Genomic DNA, 12,004 nt, shown 5'->3' with positions numbered 1-12,004 from the left:
CAGCATCCCTGTTGGATAATGCGCCCACGAAGTAGACTGAGAAGGTAGATTAAAAATCCATCAATCATATATAGCACATTTCACCTATCCAGGATCCTGCTCAGAAGCATTAAGGATATATTTTAATTTCTCCGATGCAAAGTCATTCTGCTTTTAGCCATTTCAAAATCACAAAGGGCCATATGCTTTCAGAGAAACTCTTAGTGAGCATAAGATGCTATTGGTGCACATAAAGGTATACAATCAGGCAGAGTTATGGAAATATTAAGCATATTGGGTCTGAATCAGAACTCACAAAAGGGTTTTATAGAAGCATAAAGCTTCAGTCCTGACTCACACAAATGAATGCCAGATGAGAATTGACATGTTTGTTTTTGGAGTACAAACACTTCAGTAAAGTGGCAGCTAATGCAGTCATGACAACAACTAGAAAAGGTCACAGAGGAAACAGTAGCAGCACTTTGTACTAAGATGCACTCCTACTCATCACTGAAGTCCTGGGTTAAATTTTGTGTTTACTTTCCTTTGTGTTGACCTTGGATTTTTAACCACTTGCCTGGGCCTTTCTCAGATGTCCTGATTAATGTTACATTCACATATGGATTTTTTTTGCAAAGTAGCACTTATTATCAGGATTTTCACAGCAATTCTGTGCAACAGGAAGAGCGTAGGTGTTATTAAAAAATGCTCCCATCAGAGTTCTTTTCCCATAGTCTTACTCCTACTTCAATTGCCCTAAATAGTCACTTGATTAGCTTCATTTAAAAGTTAAACTTTCAAAATATGATGCTTCTACCACCTTTGACATCCAGATAGTTCTGGAGATATTTCACAAATATTCATGAATTCATGCAAGGTACAATCAGATAAGCATTACTGTAATGCTTTTGAAACAAGACAAATGGAAGTAGAAATAGATGCAGCAACACAGAAGAATAGCAATTTTGGAATAAATTGAATAATGCACTACTATTGCACTTAGGTGAATTTCTTTTGTTTCAAGCACAACTGAACTGAAAACCTGGGAAACTCCATCCCTTTCTTTGCCCACTAAATAAAATTTTCCATATCATCTTTTAATGGGATATTTTTATAGAAGCTATAGAAGACTTTGCATGGACATGGGAGATGCTAATCCCTGAAAATTTGTCACAGTCAGACTGGAGGCACACACCTGAAAAGTTAGCAGCAAAAATTTAAAACCTAGAAAACAGCCATATCAAGCAGAAATTAATTGGATTTCTAATTACAGCTGAATGTTGGGCAGCGAGGAAGATAAGGTTGATAAGGAAGATAAAAAGACATAAAATAGAGTGCTTCCACAGAGGCGTAGGAATCTTCAGTTTTCTCACTCCTTCGCCAGAGGGATATTAAACTTTTAGTCATATTTTCCTTTCCTTTATAAATGAAGCAATATATTCTGAATCCATGAAAACTGGGTCCCGCACTCTCCCAGCAGCTGTGTGTAACAAGCCAACTGCACAATTGGAGACCAGGCAAAAAAAGCAGCCCTAGGATGAGGACTGTGTAGCTGTAACAGTTTACAGGTTCCTTACACTCAGTGATCATCCCTGATGTCAGTTAAGGAATGGATTTTCTTTAAGCAATATTAACTGTAGCAGTTCTAGATTCCTAGAAATCTTTTCTGAAATTTCCTAGGACTGCCAAATATGAACTATAAACTGGCATCAGATAAAACCCTTCAAGCTAGCCCCAGACCATGAGGGGTTGTTTTTCTACTATACATACCAAATTTGAGGGAAAGGATGGGCTTGAGACATATGTCCGCATAGGGAGTTTTGCCCCAGCTTTCCAAAGAAAAAGAATTGAAAACCATTTTCCTTGCTGCTTCTGGAGCGATATGAACAGTGCAGGGGGCTGATATAAATCAAAGACCAACCTTCACTACATGCATATTTTACAGCCCACTAAGTAGGGCCTTATTAAGAAATGAATGCTGTCATACATCTCTTCTCCCTTTTCTGCCTTGCAGCAGCAAAGTGACACACATGGGAAATATAAATTGACAGAGACTACAAACAGCGATGTGTCTGCATACTGAAATGCTAACTTTTATAGGCTGTAAAAACAGTTACTGGTCTTCTATAGAATGATAAGTTTTGGGACCCCCTGAGTCCAGAAAGAATAGCCTCATAAAGCTAAATAATGAAAATCGCACAGAGAAGGCATAAGTCTTCTCATTAACAGCCAGAGAATTTTTGTAAGGTATAAGTAGACAAAAGTCCTGGCAAAATTAGCCGCCACCAATTACAGCCAGATAAACCACTCAGGATGTAGGGTGACTCTGACCATGCAATGGCCACTGCAGGCAGGGAATACCCCTTCCAGCTGCACCTGTGTCTTATGGGCTGCAAGCCTCAGCCCCATGGATAGTCTTTGCAAAACAGGAAGCCACAAAGCAGCCATTTGGACCAGCCACTTATATTGCATCAGGTTAAGGTTTTAAAGCATGCAGAGTGCTAGTATTTGATGTGGGACAGAAAATAAAAAAGATGCTGGTGGTGCTGGGGAGAGGAAGGTACCAGACTGAAGCATGATGTCAATTTTATTTGGAAGGCAATGTTAGAACACAAGTATACAGAATGAAGAATACCATCAACATCTACCCAAAAAGGGGCCCTAAGAATACCTTTGCGGATGAGACCAGTGCACAGCAAATCTTGCCAAAGTTGTGTTGTATTCATTGACTGAGACAAAGACAGGGTATATTCAGCTACTGAACATCTGTGTCAAGACACTGCATGCACAGCTCCAGCTATCTCCAAAGGGACCAGATCAGGAGAAGCAAAGAGCTGCATCCCCACTATTTAGAATAAAAGGAGTAACACAGAGGAAACAAGGCAGAAGTGGAAATAGCTATCTTTTTTCATGCTTTAAGCAAGAATGATAGAAATGCTTTTAGCTGCTTAGAAAAGGTGCCCATTACAGCTGTGTCAGTCCCGCAGAAGGAGTTAGATGCCTTTGAGTAGATAACATCTTTGAAAAAAGGGATAGTAGGGAACTAGGACAGTAGGGAAAAGGGGAATCTGCCAAAACTGCGTTTGGAGGAAAATCCTCTAATAAGGCTAAATTTCACAAGATATTGAGAGAGTCATCATCACATACTAGCCACAAAGAGAGCTATGAATATTAAACTGACTATACAGCACATTTCACACATCTCAAAATAACGTTCCCACTCCGTATGTTTTCCAGCTTGTGGATGTTTGCATCTCCAGTGCTAGCCAAAATATTGAAGAATGCCATTCCACTTTTAATTTTGATAAGTTTGTTTATGTTTACCACTTCAGTAATTAATTTTGCACAGAATTTACTTATGGGTTTTATAGAAATTTTCCAAGGAGCAGTTGGTAATAAAAACTGCAATCATTAGTTTAGATCAAGTACTTCTCAATGGTGTTTGCTTCTTTAAATGGGAAATTGAAGATTTATCATAGTGGAGTAGCTGCCATTTCCTCCTTTAAATGTTTGATATTTCCAAAAGATTACATCACTGTTGTTTGTGTCTGAACCTTTGAGTCTTGGGTAAAATTGACTTGTCCCATATTGTATTGTAAGTTCATTTCATATATCCTTGTCAGTATTAAAAACATGGGCTTTTCTCATGTTCAGCAAGTAAACATAAGTCAAAGTCCAGCTTTTCCACTGAGCACCTTTTCTGCTTCAGATTACTGTGTATACAAAGCAAAGGAAAAGGATGAAGCTCAGAGAACTTCCTTGTGAAGACTGTCTCTGCCTCTTTGACTGAGGAAAGATGTTTATTTATCCTTCAGGAGATTTCACAATCTGGTGATACTTTTGGATGCAAAAATGCTCTTAGATACTCATATAGCAACAAATGAGTGTTTTTTAATCTATGTCAGACTGGGAGACTGTGACCGTTTCACATGACCCATGTCTCAGTTTGAGACTGGATTACTGCTCTGCACCCTGAATTAACCTAGCCATTAAATCAGCTAGGAAACTGTAGTTTGTATACAATGGAAAGACTCTTTTTTTCATGGAATGCATTGATCTATTGCGGGTTGGCTCTCTGGACTCTTTCACCCTCTAAGAGCAACAAAACACTTACAGATTTGGTTTAATGTTTATTTTAAGAGCAGCAAATCCATTCTGGACACTTTGGGAATCCCCAAATGTGTATCACAGTTTGGATCTGAAATTTGTTGCAGATTCAATGCCATTGAGGCCCTTTAATTGTGATGTTAAAACTGATTTACATTACAGACTGCAGTTGCTTCAGAAACCCTATGCCCTGAGGCTGATTAGAATGACTGACCAAAACATTAGCAATAAAACAGACCTTTATTGTTTGGAAAAATCCCACCGAGTTTTCTCTTTTTCTTGTTCCTCTGTCTGCTTTTAAAAGGTGGTCTTATATTTAGTACCACAGTTCTCTGGATTTTCCACAGAGCAACCTGCTGATAGGATGAAGTTTCCTGCAAGGAGATACTCTCAGTCTTTGGTTTAAGAACAATCATGTTCCCAAACCCTGGAAAAATTTCTTGGGCCACTAGTAATCTGTCAGAGCCGAGATATAGCTAGCTGAAGTTTTTGCTAAAATCCCATCAAACACTCCTCGTCAAACAGCTGCAATGTGGCAGGAACACAAAGAGACACAACCTGCAATGTGTCAGCTACAGCTCTTCGTCCTGGAGCATGTTCAAGGCACCAGCCTCAGGGCAGTTCTGGGACAGCCACACTCTTCTCTTCCTCCTATAAGACTTATTAACAAGGTCTGAAAAAGGGGGGAGACAGAAAAAAAAGTAATTCTGTAGCCTTGTGTATAGGATGTTTTCACTGAGTAAAGACGTCTGGCTGTTTGTGGATGACCATGATTACTGAACATAAAATAATTTGGTTTTAAACACATTTGGGTCTTCTGCCTTTCATATATGACAGAAACGTTACTTGCTAGGGCTGACACATATTCAGGTGTTAAAGTAGCTCCTGGAAGCATAAGCTCCTGGAAGCATAAGCTCCTGGCTTAGGGAAGAGACACGCAGAGAGATGTCCATATGAAGGAAACCCCCACATTTCTAAGCCTCTTGGCCATCCCACTTCCACCACTGTGATGCCACAGAGCTGTATGTCGCACAGCTGACAGGCTTTGTGACTAAGGCTGGTTTAACCTTGCAACACCTGCTATGGTTGGCAGCAACTATATTACAAGTAGATGCTATCAGAAGTATGTTAGCCACTACCAGCAATGCCCGTGGGGGTGCATAGACACATATACAGGCATTTGAAAGCAAACTGGGGAGGAAAAAAACAACCCAAACAACAACAACAAGTTTCTTTCTTAGATTCTTCCTCTCTCTTTGCATGAACGGTAGACAACTGCATTTACCAGAACTATTTAGCAATGTCTTTCGACTCGGAAAGTCACACATAGGGCTGTTCTCAGATTGCAGGGAGGCTGCAAAAGCAATAGTAGAGAGTCCTGTTTAATTGCACGAGTCCTGTTTAGTTGCACTGTTGCTGACACAGAGCATATCGCAATTGATTCCTGCCTCCCTTCCGCCCTGAGACAAGGCAGGGGCGCAGTTAGCACTCACATGGTGGCACGATGGCATGACGAAGGCTGCCTTCTACCAGGTCAAGCCCAGTAAAGGCAGATTGCAAGTACCTAACAGAGGCATGAATTTATGCCTTGGAGTCTGTTTTGTGAAGCTCCGACCTATTGAACCAGGTCTTAACTAGAAGTGGCATTTTATTTACATGCCAGGAACCCAGTTCAAGAATTCTTTTGACATTAAATTATTTACTATTAATCCATCACTTTTATTTGCCAGGCTGGCTCCTGAGCACAGGAACGAGCACCTCGGAAACTCTAAACCAGAACATCAGAGCAAAGCAGGCACTCAACATATGGGAATCCAAGGCAGGACTCTATTTTATGGAGTATTGATGTTGAAGTAAAACTCTTTGATCCCTTACTTCCACAGCACGTGAGCTGCCATGGACTCAGCAGACAGCAGATGCACTTACTAATTACTACTTATTGCTGCTGTCTAGACAGCATGTGAAGACTAAACTACCAGCCTTGTTTAGAAACCAGCAAATACCTGCATATTCTGGTATTATTCTGGATCACTGCGTGCTAAGTCACCAGTTCTGAGTTTGCATACAATAATGCCAGCAAGAATAACGGTTTGCATCATTTTTGCAGTAATCTGGACAACCGCATAAAGTGAAGAGAACTGAGAGTCAAGCCCTCTGTTACTAACATCATTAATTTTCCTTCATCAAATCTTTACTGTGTTTTTATTGGTTTGTACCACAGGAGCAAGTAGTTTCCTGCATTAAACTCTCAGTCAAATGTCTATGAATGAGAAATGCACACAAAGAAGGCTTCTAGTACGTGAAAACCTCACAGAGATTTTGTGGCACAAAACATTTTGTTCAAGCTCTTTAAAAAGTGGATCATTCAGGTTTTTTTGGTTTCTTTTAAACTAGTACCAGTTTAAGTAGAAAATGTTGGTACCTGTCACCCTATTGTAAAAAATCTTGTGATTGTTTTCACAAAGAAAAAAATACAACAGGGACTTTCACAAAGCTGGAAATTTTTTGCCATGGCTTTCTGGAAATAGTTTATGATTGTTTCAAAGTCATGAGACTGTAGCCATTCAGCCTCTACTCGCCTTTCCTACAGAGACTAATATACGGATGCAAGCATTAAGAAGCAGCGATATCAAACAGTTTAGACATGGTGTACATACAGTGCCTACCATCTTACCTCCACTGAGTTAGTGCATCTACCATTGTTCTGCCTCATGGTGTTTTCTCCCTTTTTAGCTGTCATGAAAACTAAATGCAATATTTCATGCATCAGATGGACAACATTTAAAAACATCTATTAATGGCACCGGCACAGGAATTTCCTACCTGCATCACACTGGTCTTGAAAACCTTCCAAATGAGGCTGCACAACAGAGAAGGATTAAACTGAGTAATGGGAGTAGCAAATGAAAACAGAATAATGTACACAGAAAAGAAAGAAGTAGAAAATAGGTTTTGGAACAGTAGAAAAGTTTATCAGGAGGGGCCATGTTAATGTATTGTTCTTTACATGGAAGTAGAGATTTTTTACATCCTTTTTCTTCCCTAAATGGGAGAAAAGCTGTCATCAAGAAATGGTACCAGAAGCCAAAATGAGCCTGAATTTAAATTGGAATTATTGAAAACAAGGTCTTTCTTAAAGTGTTATACTGTTGATGTTTCCATTTCTGTAGAATGTGCACAAGCCTTAAATAAGGGCTAACAAGGAGATACTAAGGTCTGGAGAACAGTACCTAATATTACTGTTTGAACACACTTGTGAACTGAACTGTCTGACCCAAGGCTGAAATGATCTGAGTCAGCATAGATTGAGGCAAACCATATCCAGCAACCAGCCAAGCAAGCACAGATAAACCCTGCTTTGGGAAACAGTGCAAGCTGAGCTGTAAGGTTTCAGGTAGCTTCTTTTCAAATCACGCAGGAGAACCAGGAGAAGTAGCAAACTGGTATAATCAGACAGCCTCCTCTGTCAGTACCCCTCAGGCGAAATATCCTCATTGCATGATGTGTCTGTTAGTCTTACCTTGTCACAGCAGAGCTGGCAGCCCTTGGCTCGAGCTATGGCTGGAGGCAGGATCTGTGCCCCAGACCGGCACAGGGCATCTGCATACCCACAAACACCATGTGGAGAGGGGGAGAGGAGGTGTCCAAGGCATCAGTTCCCTATACATACTTTCCCTCCCTACTGTCATACATTCAATACTCTTTTTTCTCCCCTCTTAGCTGCAGTACAATTATTGTGAAACATTAATGTTACTTCTTTTGACTTTCTTGACTAGCTCAGCATTTGAATGTTTGGAGTTAGAAAAATTGGTGAAAGGACATGGGATTTTTTGGACACGAAAACCTCCTCTGTTTACAAGAATAAAAAAATTCATGCTTTCCAGGGCACACAGGGGACCCAACATCCAGGAACAGCTTTCCAGCTGATGGCTTCCTGCCTCCTTAAGAGAAATCTGAACCAAATGTCCTTTGTCAAGCCTTTATTTAGTGCCAAACTGGTGTTTTTCCAGAAGTTTTGAAAAATTTTTCTCTATCTTTGAAACTTTGTGCCTTTCTCACTTCAATCCTTCTCCCTTCTTCAAAATGCCTTGTCAAATCACTTCTGCTCAGACCATCTGAACTTGTGAACAACTTCATATTCACCATTTGTTTTGGTTGGAATTACATATTTTATTCTCTCCTACAGCTCTCTGAAATGCAGTGCATAAAAAACCCCCAGTACTTCCAAATAAATTCAACCTACTCCATCATTCTCTAGACTCTTCTGCTTCAGACCAAAGTGCATTTTCTCTTGTATTTCCAAACCTTAGCCCTTATTCCCTTAAAAACAACAACAACAAAAAAGAACATGGGTTGATGTTCAAGTTCACACAGTCCCTCTGTCCACAGCTGGCCTCTCTCCAGCTCTCACAAGTCCCAAGACACATCTTACTTACTCTTGTTCCTAATGTTTCCACTGATGCCAGGTGGCTGTTCTCTTATTCTACAAGTCTCCTTGGGAGAACTGGGCTTTCCAGTACCCAATTATGTCCCTCCAAAGCAAAAACATTCCTCGGCAGGAATCTTAAGGAACAATAAATCAGAGAAAAAAACACGTCACAAGCTATACTCAGGGTCTGAAAGGGTGGAGAGTAACTCTTTCTTTATGATGGACAGAAAAATGGCATCAGACCAACTGTGTTTGATCAGTTATATAATACTTGGCCATTTTCATATGAATAAATGTTTTCTTGTGTTTCAGTAAAACTCAGTATTTCATCATATATTTCATCAAGGCCATTAATTACTCTATAAATCCTGAGGTATCCTGATAGTCCTGGAGGCTGAAGAACCCCTGAGTGTTTGCTAACACAAACATAGGAGGCAGACGAGGTTATAGGGTATTTGAGAGCATAAAATAAAAGACACTGGAAGACTGTGAAGAAACTTTCTGAAGTACGCAAGGCTAGTAGACCAGAAGTTATATGGATTTTCTGCCTCTGTGTTAGCACTATGAAAAAACTTCCCTTGACTGCAGGTATTGTACCTTGCTTACTGTAGAAGGGAGGGTGTATTGAGCTTTCAGAAGGGCTTTATATGGGAGAATTAATAGCAAAACCAAATCAGCTCTGCAGAAGAAGAGAGTAGAGAGCAGTGGAGATGGGAAGTCCTAAAGACTGGCAAGGGAGCACTTGTCTTGAACTCAGAGTCAACCACAAGAAGGCTTGCTGAAGCTGAATTTCCAGCCAAGCTTGTGGAGATGTTTTCTTGTGACCTTCTTTGCTGAAACTGTCCCCAGTCACAAGTCAGTGCTGTAGGACCCACAAATCTGAGGCTGCAGCAGCCATCATAACTCAAGGCAGCCACTGGCAGAGGACAGAGGGTGGTTGTGCCTGTCATGGCATCCACTTGCTGCACCCCGCTATGCCCAAACAACTGCTATAATTCACAAATGTATCAGGGCAGAGATGAATTCCACTACAAAAATGTCATTTGAAGTTCAGTTTTGTAAGCAGTTCAAGCACCACCAACAGTGACAGTCAGCTCAGATCAGATTCTTTCACTGAGAAATTACCTAGCACCTTTTCTCAAATCCCATGGAAAGTAAGGTCCATTATGCTAGCCCTTTGATTTCTAATTTTCTGCAAAAGAGAATACCAATATCCTTGTAGGAGGTAGCTGAAACATGTCTTGTTAGTGGCTATGTTACACTGATTCAGCCAATAACCTGCTCAAAGCAGAAAATACTGGCTGCTGAAGAGGTTGGGGCTATGCCACCAATTTTTTTGTTGGACATACCCAGGGCCTTCTGCCAGCAGAGGACCCACTGGCTCCTCATGCAGACTACATTCCAAGGGCATATCAGCTCTTCATATCTTCTCTTGGTCTCAACACACAGTAGAGGTCTGCAGAGGTCTCTGCCTCTCTCTGTTGCCTGTCTTGTGAAATTACACTCTTACTTTAGGAACCCCCACAAGCACCCCCCAAGCATATGACCATCTGTTAAGGTACTTAATCATCAACAGAAACTTCTTCGTCTAATTAATTAGTGAGACCTGAACCTAGCCTTTCAATACTTTATTGACACATCTATATTATAGCTTGGTTCCTGCTGGAAAAACGCATTTTGCAGTCCTACTCCATTTTCTTCTACAGTCCGAAAAGCAAACAGACATTTTGCCCTGCTGCAGCTTCTAAACAGGATTCTGGTGTCACCCAAAGGACACAAGGTCAACTAGCTGTCCTGCTTATTACATTGATATACGGCCCCAGGCCATGCCCGCAGCACGTGCTCACAGCCGGTACAAGCAGCAGCAAGGCAGGCTGTTGCACGAAGCAGGGGACACAGCATGAAGCTTTATTTTTGGCTTGCTTCATCTTGGGTGATCAAACATCAGGCATTTCAATGCAAGGCCCTGTCCCTGGGGCAGTGGGGATCAGCGTGGCGTGCTCCTTGCACCCAGGCGCTGTGGGATGCTCGCCCCTTTCCTCTAGGGACTGCGGGCAGTATCTGCTCTAAGGATGGACCTGACTCCTGAGACCAGCAGATGTTATTGTTTATAGAGGAAATTTTTTTTGGCAGAAACAGCTTCCAAGGGACCATAGCTAATGTTTAAGCGGTGACTTTTTACCCAGGGAAAACTGAAGTGCTTTACACTCTAAATAAGAGGAGAGCAGACTAGCACCACAACAATGTGTAGGCAGGATGCAATTAGTGCCCGATTCCTGCCTTCAGCCACCCTTCTGGTGCAGATCCCCCAGGAGGAGGGACTGTGTTTTTATAGAAATGCTGGCTGCCCAGAGGTGGGCCAAGCTTACCTGCCACTTGAGCTAGTGTGGAGGGGAGGAGGGAGCCAACCAAACAGGCAGCTCTTGCCCTGGGGAAGCTGTTGACCCTGGGTCAGCACAGACCAGGGAGGAATACTGTTAGGTGAGGAAATGAGGGTCTCCCTGCTGCCACAGAGGTTTTCAACAAATGGCTCCTGAGTTGCACAGGTACAACCAGGGGTGCACAAATCCATGCTATGCCCAGATGCAAAAATGTGCATTAGTGGGAAATATCCTTCTTTCTTATTTTTATTTTGGCCCCTGTGAGCTGCTCTGGACACCCGTGCAAAATGCAGAGCTTATACAGTCCAGGGAGCACAGTGAGGAGCACAGCACATGCCCACAAAATGATGTAGTCATGGGTGCTGTTCCCACCATGATGTTAACCAGCTGGCCTAGATGTAGCCTAGTGTAGCTACACAGATAGAGAGAAAGCAGTAAATCAGGACGTGCTATAGCTAACCCCAGACATACAGAAATCATGAGTCATGCCCAGAATAACCCAGAGATTAGCTTTAAAATTTGTGGTTTTTGAAAAGCATAATGAATGTTGTGCTGCTTTTATTTTCCTGCCATTCTTTAATATTTCACATGCACTTTGACTGGATACCATAGGGGTTAAAACTGCGATTTTTTTAAAACCTAGATCTGGAAAGACCCTATAATAACCTGACTGACAGAGCTAAGACTTTCATCAAAAAATCACCATTCACAGTGGGAACTTCAGTAAAATTGCAAAGGTTGGTAACATTGCAATGCCCCCAAGTACACCCTTAATGGAGACTGACAGGAACAGCCTCCCTGACTTGATGTCAGGGTAAATATCCACGGAGAAGTGACTACATTACAACTATCTCCCTGCAGCACAGCAACTTCTAATACGTCAACAACTTGAAAACAACCTTTTTCCTCTAGACAGCCTTTACCCCGTTATCTTAAAATAGGGCTGGGTGTTCCTGTGTTCCTGGCTTTTTAGGAAACACCAGCCTGGACTTTTTAACCTCCCTGTCCCAAGCCTCCTGATAGTTTAAGTGACATAAATAAACCACATGCTTTTAACTCATGGCTCCAACTGCTTGGTTTTTGTCAGTACTATAGCTAAGCTGTGGCT

This window comes from Nipponia nippon, unplaced genomic scaffold, assembly GCF_047370975.1.
Source record: "Nipponia nippon isolate SJK-2023a ecotype South Korea unplaced genomic scaffold, ASM4737097v1 scaffold_8, whole genome shotgun sequence".
NCBI lineage: Eukaryota > Metazoa > Chordata > Aves > Pelecaniformes > Threskiornithidae > Nipponia > Nipponia nippon.
Note: the sequence above shows the minus strand (reverse complement) of the source record.